The sequence below is a fragment of the Stegodyphus dumicola genome, chromosome 6 (genome assembly GCF_044657685.1).
Source record: "Stegodyphus dumicola isolate Sdum_Otavi_A_Nest chromosome 6, ASM4465768v1".
Taxonomy (NCBI): Eukaryota; Metazoa; Arthropoda; class Arachnida; order Araneae; family Eresidae; genus Stegodyphus; species Stegodyphus dumicola.
Window position 1 is genome coordinate 187,381,559 of NC_140773.1, and position 14,857 is coordinate 187,396,415.

Consider the following 14,857-nt stretch of genomic DNA (forward strand, 5'->3'; position numbering starts at 1 on the left):
ATTATGAGAAAATTAAATAAGCTGTTAACAACCAGTATGAAAAGTTTTGAAAATTTTAATAACCGATGCGCAGTATAAGTCCCTACCGGTTAAAAATTATCTCTACGTACATGTATTACGCGCATATGGTGACACAGAAATGGCAAACAATAAAACAGCTTAGGGGTTTAAAACATGCGTTTCTGTCAAAAGTTTTTTGCAGAAAAAGTTTATGGATATATCTTTGGGTAAGTAGAGTAAATAAAAAAATCTTTCTGAAAAAGACGGCTTTCTTTTTTTGGAAGCAATACCATTGACATTTCTCGTATGTTTCCTGCAACAAAATAAAATTTAAAAATGTATATTTGTAAAAATAATTCAAGTTTAAAATAACTTTCACGTTAGTCTTCTTTACCTGAAAACTCAAGAGCATTTTTATTGGCTTATTTCCACTGAATTCCTTCGTGGCAAACGCACATCTGTACTACGTTATAAATATAAATTAGCGTTTAATTTGTTTTTCAACTCTGAGAAGCACTCCACTACAAAATCCATTCTGATGCCATATATTAAACGAAATTTATTGAAATTAGAATTATGGTACAAATATTCTAAATTATTAGTAACAAATCTGCGAATATCATTAAGCCTTCAAAGAATTCCAACAAAGAAAATAAAGCTACAAACAGAAGTAAAAAATTATTTGAAAGTAGGATTTCTAACACTAATAGGAAATATCTGAGATTGAAGACCTTCAAACATCCGATAAGAGCTGAAGAATCTGACTGTGTAAGCCACACAGAAGAGGATAAAGTCTACATTAGAAAAGGGCGTTTGTAAACAGCCATTTGCTATACTACATTGATATAATTACGGTATCAAATAGAAATAGAATGGTGATGTGGCCATATCATTGAAAGGCTGGCGAAAGGCCGTAAAAACTTCTGGTCTACAGACTTCTAAAATATTTTAGTTGTTACCAGAAAATGGTGGAACAAAGATCAGCGGTTGAGAAAGAACTGAACAGTTCGCAAATTTTTAAAAATTCATAAGGTAGAAAATTTTGGCTTCGAAAACGTGGAACGTAAATTGCTTTTAATTAAATCAAAACAAATTATTGAATTTAATTAATTCAAATTATTATTAAAGAATTATTGTTCAATCTTCAAAAGTTGAAAGTTGACATAAAGTTGCCAAGAATTGTCAAAAAGTCGAAAGCCAAGTCGGAAATTATTTCTTTTATCAGAGTATAAGTATCAAAAAGAAATTTAACATTTCATTTTTTTACATCATGGCAATTATTCTATTGCTGTTACAGAAGGCTTTTTATGAAAATGGCTATATTTGTGATACATTTTATTTTTTATTTTTTTTTACAATGACAGATTATGAACAATTACAAATGTAACCCAGTCCATCAATTTATACAAGGTCGGATATGATGGTTTCTTTATTATGGAGGGACCTAATAGGTGGGCCACCATCGCCTTTCCTATGAAGAGACGGACTGTTACAACCATGCCTTCTCCGGGCTCCGGGATTCGAACTCAGGCCCGTTGGCATCGCAGTCAGCTTCCCTAACCACTATAACGACTGGGCGGCGTGATGCATTTTATACTTTAGGCAAGGATTTATAAGTATTTTTATAAATTTTATGTCCTATATATTCATCTTTTGATACTTTTACGGTAAAAAGGTTTTTTTAATACTAAATATCATCTTTAAATCACATTTCTTTTTGCAGCAGAACTTAGAAGAGGTCTTGAAATTACTTTCTCGTAAAGTGATAAGCATTCCTTCAATATGAAATATTTATATGAATACTGAAAAGGACAATAAAGGAGATGATAACACGAAAGGGCAGAACGCTCAATCAGTTTCAAATTAATATTGACTGTTCTATAGTGCAAAACGAAAATTTTACTGTAAATCAAATTACAACATAGTTAATTTGAATGAAATCTTAATGAATTTAAATTGCTGTTAGCTTCTACTAAATTATAGTCTGAAAAAATAAACTAAAAGCGCATAAAAGCATTACATTTAAAAATTGTTAAGGCCCATGCTGAAAAAAACCTAAATTAGCATAACATGATCAAATTAATAAAAAAATCTGATGTATACACCACATGACTTCCTTGTACGGAATATTAAATTATACGCATTTTTCTTGCATTTTATTTAAACTTATTAGATTGAATTAAACCTACTTCGCCGACAGCGCATAAACCACAATAGAATAAATGCATTCTATAAAATTCACTTTATTTACCATAGCGACACTCTGGCGCTATGTTTACTTAACAGTATTATATTTCGTTCATATTAAACTCTGAATGCACAAAATTTATATCATTTAAATAATTATCTAATCGTTGCCACATGTTCTATTCAAATACTATAATAAAGCTAGAACTATGTATAAAAGAAATTAAGCTAACAAAACAAAAAAGAAATAGTTTTTCACAGACGATTGAGTATTTCTCATTCAATCAATTCAGTTCTCACTTCGCGACAAGGCAAAAATACATAAAAACTCAAAATATCTGTATTAAAAATTACGAAGTAAATCTTAAACGCTTATTTCCTAGAAAAAATTCAAGAAAGGATTAAGCATGATTTAATTGGCAATAATAAATGAATGCGTTATCATTGTTGTTGCGAAGCTAAGTTTCTCTAGATTGGCAACAAATCCACTAGTTTCCTGTTTCAATTTCCATCAATGGCCGCCATCAAATTAGGTTTAGTGGCACTTAAACAATTTTAAAATTGTTGATAATTCTAAAAATATTGCATACAGATTTACTAAAGGCATAAAACCCTTAACCGGAAGATAAAAACAACACAATTCAATCATTTTTAAAGCAAAAAATGTACAATTTACAAACATATAAGAGTAAAGAAACTGAGATCACTGAGCCGGGTAACAGAGTGAATATATTTATAAATATATTTATTTATATACGTTTGGCGCGGCCGATTGAAACCAAAATACGAGGTGCACATCTACATGTTATAGTAGTCTTATATACAAAATTTCAACTTTCTGAGGCTACTCATTTTTGAGTTATGCGAGATACGTACTTACGCACGTACGTACATATGTTCGTACAGACGCCACGAAAAATTATCTTCAGAATTCATTTTAAAGCAGTTTTTTAGTTTTTTTTGGAGGAAAAGAGTCTTTTATTCTGTCCTTACGTACAGATATCACGCAAAAACATCGTTAAATTGCATTCGAAAGCGGTGAAAGTGGATATTTTCGTTGAAATATGTTTCCTGAAGCTTTTCGCGATTACAATACTTCCTTTTTACTTCGTAAGTAAAAAGAAACTTGCAAATGCATTGCAATTTTTATTACGTAGTTAGATAAATATACAGAAAAAAGTTCTAAAACCTCTATTTAAATTATGTTACAAAATATGTTCAGTCAAACAAAGATAAACATAATTATATTTTGAATAAAACACAAAATATTGCTATTAGTAGCTTAAACCTCATTAAATTATGCATACAGTTTTAAGAATTTCTGTTTATATTAATATTATTATCAGTTACAGCCTCATTAATTTTGTATGTAATAATTTAAAAAATAATATTTACATTTAATACGGTTTTAAGGAGAATATGAATAAAAGCAGAGAATTATTAAATTTTAATCATAAAAACAGATACAAGACAAATTAATAAACCACACAGTAATATTTTTAATAAATCCAATTTCTTTTCTTTTTTCAACTCATGCTACGTTCTAAACTTTAGCATTTCTAATATAATTCATAAAATTTCTTATGCATATTACTAGCACGAATCTGAAGTAGCCCGCATCAGTTTAAAGATTCTAATAGTTATAACTACATGAAGAGAATCAACAAATATTTTAACATACTGTATGCAGCAGTTGCGGTTTAATTTGCGTGCTCATACCGTTAAAGTGACAAGCATAATTATTGTGCTCTGTGGATTGGTTGTCATAGCTAGACAGTCTCTGAAATATGCAATTTTGAGGAAAGTTGGGCGAATGGTCTTTCAAAGCTCACCATTACAAAAACGTTAGTTCACAGGATTTACAGTTCACAAAATTCACAGTTAGTATGCATGACAGTAATGAAGTTTAAGAAAATATATACGAAAACAATAGCTACCACTTTTATTTTATAAAAATGAATTGCCTGTATAGAAGTTGGAGGAAAAATGCAGAAGATAGTAATTTTTTTTCACGAGCGTTGATCTTCAGTTGTTATTACAGTTTCGTGGACAATGTCTAGGAGAGTCTATCAATGCCCAAGGGGATGGCATTTATCCGATTCGTTGAGGTGTCGGGTGATCGGATGGATGGAGATGGGGATGTCACAAGCTGATGCTGCTAGACGTCTCACTGTCTGTCGTAGTGTGGTAAACCGACTACGGAATCAAATTCAATCTGAGGATTCTGTGTCTAGAAGACATGTTCCAGGCAGACCTAGAGTTACAACACCTGCGGGAGACCGTTATTTAACTCTTTTGACCCGAAGGAGTACTAACATTACTGTGTCTCAGCTTATGGCGAATCATTTAATGCCAACAGGAAAAAGAATCTCAGCTACTAAAGTGTGCAGAAAGCTACACAATACTGGTCAGTATGCAAGACGACCAGTTGTTTGTGTCCCAGGACACAGAGGTGCCTGTTTATGTTGGACAAGAGAACACATCTCCTGGATCAGTCAACAATGGGCGTCTGTTCTCTTCACAGACTAGTCCAGGTTCACATTGGAAAACTATTCAGGTCAGCTGATCTCGAGGAAACAACGTACCGGATACAACCAATCCCACATTTCAGAAATAAACAGTTACAGAAGTAGTGGAATAATGGTTTGAGCTGTGATCTCTCTCGGTTGTCACACTGACCTGGATGTGTTCCAAAGAAGAAATTTGACAAATGTGAGATATCGAAATTCTTGATCAATATGTCCGCCCATATGCCACTGCTATTGGTCCTGGATGTCTTCTGATGGACGACAATGCGCGACCACAGCGAGCTCGGGTTGCTGAAGAATATCTTGAGAGCCACGGAGCGGATTGAATGGCCAGCTCAATCCCCAGACTTGAATCCGATTACAGCGTCTTTGGGACTACATTAGGAGACAGGGTTCTGCTTTAGGTCCTTCTCCAAGGTCGTTAGATGAGCTTGAACCAGGATTACTCCGTGTCTGGTTGTTGCTTCCCATTTCTCTGACCGACAACTTAATTGACAGCATGAAACGTCGCTGCCGCCAATGTACTGCAGCCAGGGGCGGACACATTTCTTATTAGAACCAATTTTTGTAATGTTACCACCCCATTTGTCCTCGAAGAACTGTCATAGACTGCTTCTTCAAGACTGGATTTCTCTGCCAAGAGTCCAGTTTTTTGTTGTAATTGATGTTTGTGTAGATCTTAAGAAGCATGCTACATCACATTCATTAAAGAACTGTTTAGTGAACATGTCCTTTAAATTTCTGGTTTCTATGTTGCTTTATTCTCAAATTAGACACGAAAAACATGTGTTCCTTAACTTATGGAGGACAGTTTCTATGTCATTATGTAACAATTGTTACTGTATCTTTCTATAACAATATCGAGTTACTTACCCTTGAATGTAAATGAATCATTGAGTTATTTCCTGGTACTTAACTGACGTCATGTTACTTTCATATGTATATTTTCAGCAATGAGTACACAGTTTTCTTTAATATATGTATAGGGTCTGAAGAGACTGTATAAAAAGTTAGATTTTGTAATTTTATGAAATTGAAATTTTTTTAAAATTTAAAATACCAAAAAATTAATATGTGTGTCATTTAAAATATTTTTGATGTTGGAAGGATATGCGTTCGACCAATGGTTACGAAAATAAAATTGCATAGGGATTTTTGTTGCCATGCTATATAAAAGCCTGCTGTATGCCAAATATATGGTAAGTTCAATTAATATTTTAAAAATCCCGTACTTACAAGATGTTGTAAAATGCTGACTCGTTACATGCGGTACATAATGAAATTGTGATATTTAGTGATCAAATACGCTACAGCGCTGTAAAACTATTGGAACCTCTAAGATAAAAGATGCATACTGTGTCCACCACGAGAAGAGGTTTGGTCTCGCCTGTTAGGAAGGGTAGTTCATGTCACTGAGATCAGATGCAGTAAATACGAACTCCATGGAGCTGTAGTTCTTAAATGGTTTTTGCCATACACCCCTTTCACTACCGCTTAAAGAATATTCTCCCCCCTCCTTTCCCAAACTCGAAAAATATATACATACATTTATTTAAATTTAGATTATTTTTTAATGCGCATTATAAATTAAACTACAAAATGTATAAAAATATTGATGAATAACAAAAAAAAGCAGCTTTATATATTCGTAAACTAAAACTAAATGCTTAATAGCTAAAATAAGGCTGCCTTTTATTTCTAAAAGTATAGAATTCTCCTCAGAACCCTTACTATACAGAATGCATTGTTTCCTGCAGTCCCGGTTTACCTGCAGTAAGAGCCTGGAATCGTTCTGCACCATATGACGTAGGCGTGGCCAAGTCTTTTCTCATGCTGGGTCGACTATAGCAAAGAACAAAATTCTGAATCCAAATCCAGTAGTGTACATAAACGTCATAAAAAATCTATGTTAGATTCTGTAATTTGTAAACTTTTGATTAAGTATCCTGTATAAATATTTTTTAAGCCGCACCGGCGGGGTTTGGACCACTTCCTAGGATTGCTTGCTTTAATTGCGGACCAGCCGTCTGTCCAACGGCATAAAGTGCACTTTCATCGAAATTGAGATGGAACTTAAAGATGGATATGTGTTGTCCAAATTTATCCGATTCAAATGCTACGACAAGATTAAAGTCAATATAGCTATTTAAAAGTATTATTTCCCTTTTCAAAACTATTAAAAACATGCAAACTAAGGTATTGGGAATGCTTAGATCTTCAAAAAATAATTGGCAATTACTGTCCAATGTTTAGAGAAATCCTCCAAAATAAAGCATTAATCAAGGACAGCCTTCTCTTCAGTATTTAGATAAAATGCCTAAATTTTATGTATTTTCGGAGAAGCAGTTTATGTATAATTTAACTGGAAATACATCTAAAATTCTCGTAGTCTGTCAAAAAAAGATGTTGCAGTTATTTATAACAAAAATTCATCATAACGGGAGAATGATGCCTTGTTAATTTTTCGGAGAAACAGTTTTCAAAGATTAATTAATTAATAGTCGGGCATGTCTTGGATATTGTAGTTGTAGTGATTGATTACACACACCTAAAGAAGGGAACAATAGTAGTCTGGTTAACTAACTGGAAAAGCTTGCCTGGTTGTTGATAATTTATAACCATATTTTGAAAATAAATTTGCGCTGTTGTTTATAATATAAGCGCTTTTAAATCGTAGAATATTCCTCAAAAAATGTAAAAGATTTGTTTCAGTAGTATGAGACAAATGGAAAGCTTAAAGATGAAAGCATTTTAATTAGAGAGTAATATTTGAAGATAACTACAATATTTTTTATTTTATTGAACACTTAATCTAGAGATGTGCTTATAATTTATAGAATTCCTCAAAACAGGTGAAGGAAATTTATGAACATCAGTTACATTACTGCGTGAGAGAGAAAACTCCCTAAACATACAGTGTAATTTTTCGTATAATTCCCAGAAAACTAACATTCCAGATAGTATATGCCTTGCCGAAATTAAATATCCAATCTAGTACTCACATATAAAACGCTAATTAATTTATTTGATTATCAAAAAGCGCGAAAGGGCTATCTGCCTCACAGCAAAGGCCTCGAGGGCTATTTGCGTAAGGGAAGGAATGCCCTCGTTTAGGAATTTCTAAAGGAAACTGGTTCGCATATACGTGACACATAGAGAAAACTCCCAAAACGCCCTTGCAGCAAGCCCGTTCCCCGGATTCGAATGCCAGACCGAACTACCAGTGTTTAATACCCGCCCGCCAGTGCTATTTGCTTAAGGAAAAGGATGCCCTGGTAGAGGACTTCCCAAACAAAACTGGTTCCTATCCACGTTACATATGAAGAAAATCACAAAAACGTCTATGCAGCCAGTCCGTTCACCAGAATTTCAGCATGGGTTGAACTATCAATTTTCAGCGATTTTACCGTTCACGAGCTAGAAAGCCACATAAAACATTACACGTTCCATTTCCCGTTTCCGTTTGACGTTGCCGCCGCGTCTAGCTTGAAAAGCTGCAGGCTGTGTACCGACTATCTTCGTTTGGTTGCTTCATGTAGCGATGCAAGGACAGAAATGCCTAAGTGACAAGATAAAATACATAAAATACAAATTTTTCTCATAAACTGGAAGACTATATGCACAATATTTACAACCACTTGCTTTTCATTAAATGATTGATCAGGATGAAGTCAAAATCATGCTATAAACACATATTCAGCAGAGATTTCGGACAGAGACAGATCGAAAGCACAATAGAGCTTTATGCAGGAAAATTTTGGTTATACGTTGCATTTTTAACCACTCGGAAACTTATATACGAAGTACCGTTACCGTAAAACTCATTGCTATTCAAAATCTGAAATTGGCGGTCTTGTGCTGGCCACATAAGATTTTTTTAAATATGTGTTGTAAATGAATATTTTTATTTTTCGCGGATAAAATGCTTTGGTAAAATCGACTTTCGAAGTATCCGTTCTTCATTGCAATGTAACAGTAACATGCTACCTCGCAATGTTTTTGAACTTGCTCACTTTTGCTTGCTTGCATTTCTTTCTGATTGGCAGCACAGCAGCTGTACCTACGATGTCCGACAAAAGGTGACAATTCACGAGCTATTGCTGTTTTTAACTTACTTAATTAAGAAGAAACAAAATATTTTAATTGCAGATTGTAAATCGAATTAGAATTAACGTTTTTTTAGCCCAAAAAGGGCAATTTGACCAGAAAGGCTATTAATTCCGTTTTGCCATTTTGCGTTGATTCACTATAAACGGTGAATCACTTTTTAAATTGTTGCCACCAAATATTAGATATCTGTATTACATTTAAAGAAATTAAATAATGAATAATTTGCATAAATGTCTGCAGGTTTTTCGCATTGTACCAATAAATAAAACAACGGCACTTAGAGCCATCAAATTTTGAATAACGGACGTCTTCACTCGAACATGGGCATCTGGAAGCGGAAATTTGGAATCTGGAATTTTTGGAAATCTGGTTTGATTAGCTATTTTACATTTTGTAAAGCATTTATGAGTTTTTAATTAAGAAACTCAAACTTTTTATCTCTAGACCGAGAGACTGTATATCGAAAGTTCTAAAGATATGCTCTTTTAAATATTTTGTGATAGTGCTGCTAAAATGAACTTTATGTGGTTTAAGTGCGAAGAACATGATATTTAATAAATAAAAGTAACACAGAAAACGTTAAAAACACCTCTTTAGGCATGATAAAAAATCTGAATACAAATAAATCTTAACACAAAGATCTGAACACAAATTATTTGTGTTTTATATTTGTTGTTCCTTTCTTTTCCCTCAGTTTGCTGTGCTCCCCACGAATTCTAGTCAGCGCATATTAACGGATGTCTAAAATTTCGAAACTGAACTAAAATATTTATTAAGACTACATTTTGTAGATGCAGCGTAAATTTCAACAGAGCTTAGCTACTGCTATTTCCGCGGTCGTAGAAATGCAAATATTTATTTATATATACAGTGGTGGCCAAAATTGTTGATACTTTTGGAAATTTTTATGTTTTTGAACTTTGTATGCTTATAGAAAATGTTACGTTTCGCAAAATGGAAACTTGTACATATCATTTTAAAGAGAATTTATTATTGAATTCAATACAAAACACAAAATTCATTTATTTGCAATACAAAAAAGGTTATATGTACTTTAATATAAATAAAAAACACAGTTATGAAGTGGTTTGTAATGTCTAGCTTTCCTGACCAATCACGGTTCTTGTTCTTAGTAGGAAGTAGGAAGTACAAGTAGGAATTTTTGTAAAAATTTTTAATATTTAGTCAAAAAGCCATGACATCAAATAAAAGAGTAGCTTGGACACCTAGAAAGAGATGTAATATTATTGTGTTACGAGAAAGTGGTCTTTCCTATGCTGAATTGCAAGACATGTGGGTGGTTCAGTGACTACATCTGGTGTCCGAAAGTTTTTTTTACGATATCAGGAGACAAGTTCAATAAAAAAACAAAGAAGGAAAAGGCCGAAAAAGGTGCACCATATCTTTTGATGACAGAAGAATAAAAAGACTATGTCTCCAAGATAGAAAAATGTCATCAGCGGCCATCAGAAGTGATCTGAATGATACTGGTGTTTCTGTCAGTTCAAGAACAATCAGGAGAAGATTAACAGATGTTGGACTGAGAGGTAGAATTCCGCGAAAAAAGCCTTACCTTAATTTTCAGCAACGAAAAAAAGACTACAGTGGGCAAAGCAACACATTAATTGGACAGATGATCACAAGTTATATGGAGAGATGAAACTAAGATATCGTTATTTGGTAGTGATGGGCGAAAATAGTAGAATAGGAGAAGGAGCTACATCCTGACTGCATTTAAGCACCTGTGAAGAACCCAGTTAGTGGACGACCTACGACTGCGCTCTCCTGGCGCCATTGATGAAATATTTGCTTTTTTTATGTCTGGAAAGAACTACTTAAAACATATATATTGTTTTGTTCTAACATAGGTATTCTGACACAAAATCAGACTTTTTCTGAAATAACATAGCCATTTTTTTTCTACGTTTAGATTCTACGACTAAAATTATGCCTAAATATTAAATTTCTTAACACTGAGTCAGGAATTTAAAAATGTGTCTTGGCGCGCTTTTCTGAGTTTGCGCCAAGAGTAATTTACTTGGCGAAATTCTAAATTTATGGTAACCTAGTTTCCTTTCTCTTTCGTTGTGGACAAAGGCTATGAAAAGGTGCATCAATCATTTTCTGCAACGAATTTTAACAAAGTGTAAACCACATTTAGCTCTATTATCGCTTATAACAAATATGCTAAATTTCGAAACGCACCTATATATAAATTCACGTATATCTTGGAAAACTTTGAATAAAAAAATTAGTTTTCTTGCTAAATTTAATGACAAAAATTAGTCGCCAAAGCCATTGCCGGCTTGATGACACCTCGCCAATTTGCCGAGATTGCCATTTACTTCAATGAAATTATTTACATTAATATAAAAATTCGTAACAGCATAAAGAATGGCATGCATATCCTGGACTCGGTTACTGCAGACCGCGTGCCGAGTGCGACGATGTATACGATAGTGAGAAACAAAGACACTTTTAAATCGGCTAACGTTGCAAAGGGGGGTGAAACATAACAAAGATCAGAGAAAATAGAGCATGTTGACAAATTCCTTTTGATCTGGACAGAATAAAAACATTTACAAATAGTTTTATGTATCTTACTCGTAGTGCTGAATAGTGTTATTATAATTCAGAATATGCTTTTGTCATGAATTCCCTTTTTACTTCCTTGTACGAAGTAAAAAGGAAGTACTGTAATCGCGAAAAATTTCGGGTATCATATTTCAACGAAAATATATACATTTTGACGGCTATCGAATGCAATTTAACGATATTTTTGCGTGATATCTGCACGTAAGGACAGAATAAAGAACTCTTTTTCACCCCCAAAAATTATAAAACTTATTTAAAATGAATTTCGAAGAGAATTTTTCGTGGCGTCTGTGAGTACGTACGTATCTCGCATAATTAAAAAACGAGTAGTCTCTGAATTTTGAAATTTTGCATGTAGGACTGGGTATAACATGTAGATGTGCACCTCCTATTTTGATTGGAATTGACCGCACCAAAAGTATATAAATATATGTATCCACTCTGTTACTCGGCTCACTGAGCTCAGTTCTTTATTCATATATGTTTGTAAATTGTGCAGTTTTTGCTTTAAAAATGATTGAATTATGTTGTCTTATCTTCCGGTTAAGTTTTTCATGCCTTTAGTGAATCTGCATGCATTATTTGTAGAATTATCATCTATTTAAAAGTTGTTTAAGTGCCGCTAAGCCTAATTACTTTTGCCATGGCGGCCATGCTTGTTTACATTTGAAACTTAGCAGAATACTATACTTGTTGCCAATCTAAAGAAAGTAAGCTTCGCAACGACAAAGATAATGCCTTCTTTTATTATTGTGAATTAAATCATGCTTAATCCATTCTGGAATTTATTTGAGGAAATAAGTATTTAAGATTTACTTCGTAATTTTTAATATAGGTATTTTGAGTTTTTATGTATTTTTGCCTTTTTGCGAATTGAGAACTGAATTAATTGAATGAGAAATAATGAATCGCCTCTGAAAAAGTGTTCTCTCTCTATTTTTTGTTTAATTAATTTCTTCTATACATCGTTTTAGATTTATTTGAATAGAACATGCTGCAACGATTAGATAATTCTTCAGATGATATAAATCTTGTGCATTCTGAGTTATAAAATGAACGAAATGTAACGCTGTTAAATGAACCTAGCTCCAGAGTGTCACCATGATAAACAAATAGAGTGAATCGTGCATTTATTTTATTGTGGTTTATGCGCTATCGACGAAGTAGATTTAATTCAACCCAACAAGTTTAAATGAAATGCAAGAAAAAATGCGTATAATTTAATATTCCGTACAAGGAAGTCATGTGGTGTACATACACATCAGATTTTTTTCCTGTAGGAAAAGTTCATTCGTATACGTCCAAGGATCTGGAACGGATCAATGGCGTATATCATAGTATTACTGTGCATTATAATCACGAAAATATAATCAATTAGCAAAAACGGTATTTGCTTTCGGCAATAATAGACCTGCAAATAAAAGGAAGACGAAAGTAACGTCCCCGATCCACATGCAAAACAGTCGGGGTTTTCCGATTAAAGACACGTCGTGTCCCGCTATTGTCAAACGAAATGCCGGTGTCACGCGACCACTCCATTAAACCGCTTGAGGAGGTGATTGATGTCGGAGCTGACATGCAAATTCCAGACTTGTAACTAAAATCCAAAGGGTCCACCTTAGAGCGGTTATCCACACAATCGTGTCCACTTTCTCTCTCCGCCTTCCTTCGCCTGCACCCGTATTATCATAGATTTTAACTTTAGTTGCCGCATGCTGTTGAATTTAATCCCACTAGTTAGTCTGTTGACTTCGGGCATTTGGGGATAAGTGCTGGCAGTACGTTGCATGGGTTGGGGAATTCATTCTAACTGCATTTTATCAAAAGCGCAGAATTTTTTTTTTTCTTCGTGAAAAATTTCCGCATATTTCCTAAAACGTTGCACTCTTTTCGGAAATGATCGTATTAACACAGAAAATGAGTTGTGTTTGTATACTCTTTCTTTTTTATTAAATAATAAAGATATGTGTGGATGTACGTATTTTTGTCTTTTACTCGCATTGTGGAAATACAGGAGCTCCTAGCGCCACCAATTTTTGAATACACGTGGTCCTCCATCTGCATATGTGCACCTAAAAACATGGATTTTGGAATTTTAAAAATTGATTTCCTTTTGCGCAAATTTAAATTTAAGGAACTTCTGAGTAAAATTCAATGTATTAACACATCTTTGAGTCGAAGCAGTAAAAGCTTTGCGTCGAAATTCGGCACACTGTACCATAATTATGTTTTACATTTCACTAGAATTTCAGCGATCTAAAGTAAGTGTGTATATTAGTATTTCGAATTTAATCAAGAATCTCAGTGATTAAAAGAAATGTGTTGTTACCGCCCGAATTAAAATATTTTTATCTTCCACCCGCAGCGTTTTGTGGTTCAGGAAAGACTTTTCTAAATGATTTAAAAGCAATAAACGTAGATTCCTTTTAGTTATTACCTATCCCTTACTGGACCCGTAAAATCACATCCGATGGATTGATTAAAATCACTATGTATTTTGTTTCTTTTTTAGAATAACTATTTCATTCGGCTGGCGGTGCAAGCAGCTAGTATATTTAAAAATTAAAAGATTTATAGAAGAGAAGATTACAGTGCTACAGACAATATTTACAAAACACTAAAACTAACTAAATTAATGTAACTAAATATAAATAAAATTATTTTTATTCGTGTATGAGTGTGTGTGAAAAAAGTTATAAGCTTTTCTTCTTTACGGAGTAGACTCCCAATTTAACGGGATGATAATTTCCGAAACGATGTCCCCAGTTAATCCAAGAGCATTTAAAAAACAAATGAAAAAGAAACAACCCATATTGCTATTATCAAATGTTTCTATTACTACTAATATATTTATTTTTATTTTATAGCAATTTAATCTGGAGTATAAATTTACTTGGTTATGCAAATTAAATCAGCATTCTCAAAACAAAAAGTATACTCTACAAGTAACGGAAGAATAAAAGTTTGTGTGGAAATGAAGGAACTCTAATTATAAATACCACTAAGGAGCAATATTTATAACAAACAATATTCTTCTGTAGCGGGATTTACAGAGTAAAGGATTTACTGTTAAACAAGCCGCCTTGTGGCCTAGTCCTGCTGGCTAACGTATCCGTGGGCCCGGATTCAAATCACGAAGAAATCTTGCATGTCTATTAGTTTATAGTGTCTGTGCAGCATAGAGAGGCGTAAAATATGTGGTGGGCCGAATGTTCTCTCGAGTAGTTGGGTGGTAGGGTAAGTGGCTTGGGAGATCTTCCGATTTATTCACTGGGATGTTCTTCAACAAAATTTTTCATGGGCGTTCCATTCTAGTTTTGATGATGTTCCCGTGGTTGTAAATCTGCATCCCCCCGTGGTGCAATTTCAGCAGCGTTCTTTATGATGAAACGTGCTCATTTCTTAAAAGATTCATTAAGTGGCTGTGTCCGACTATT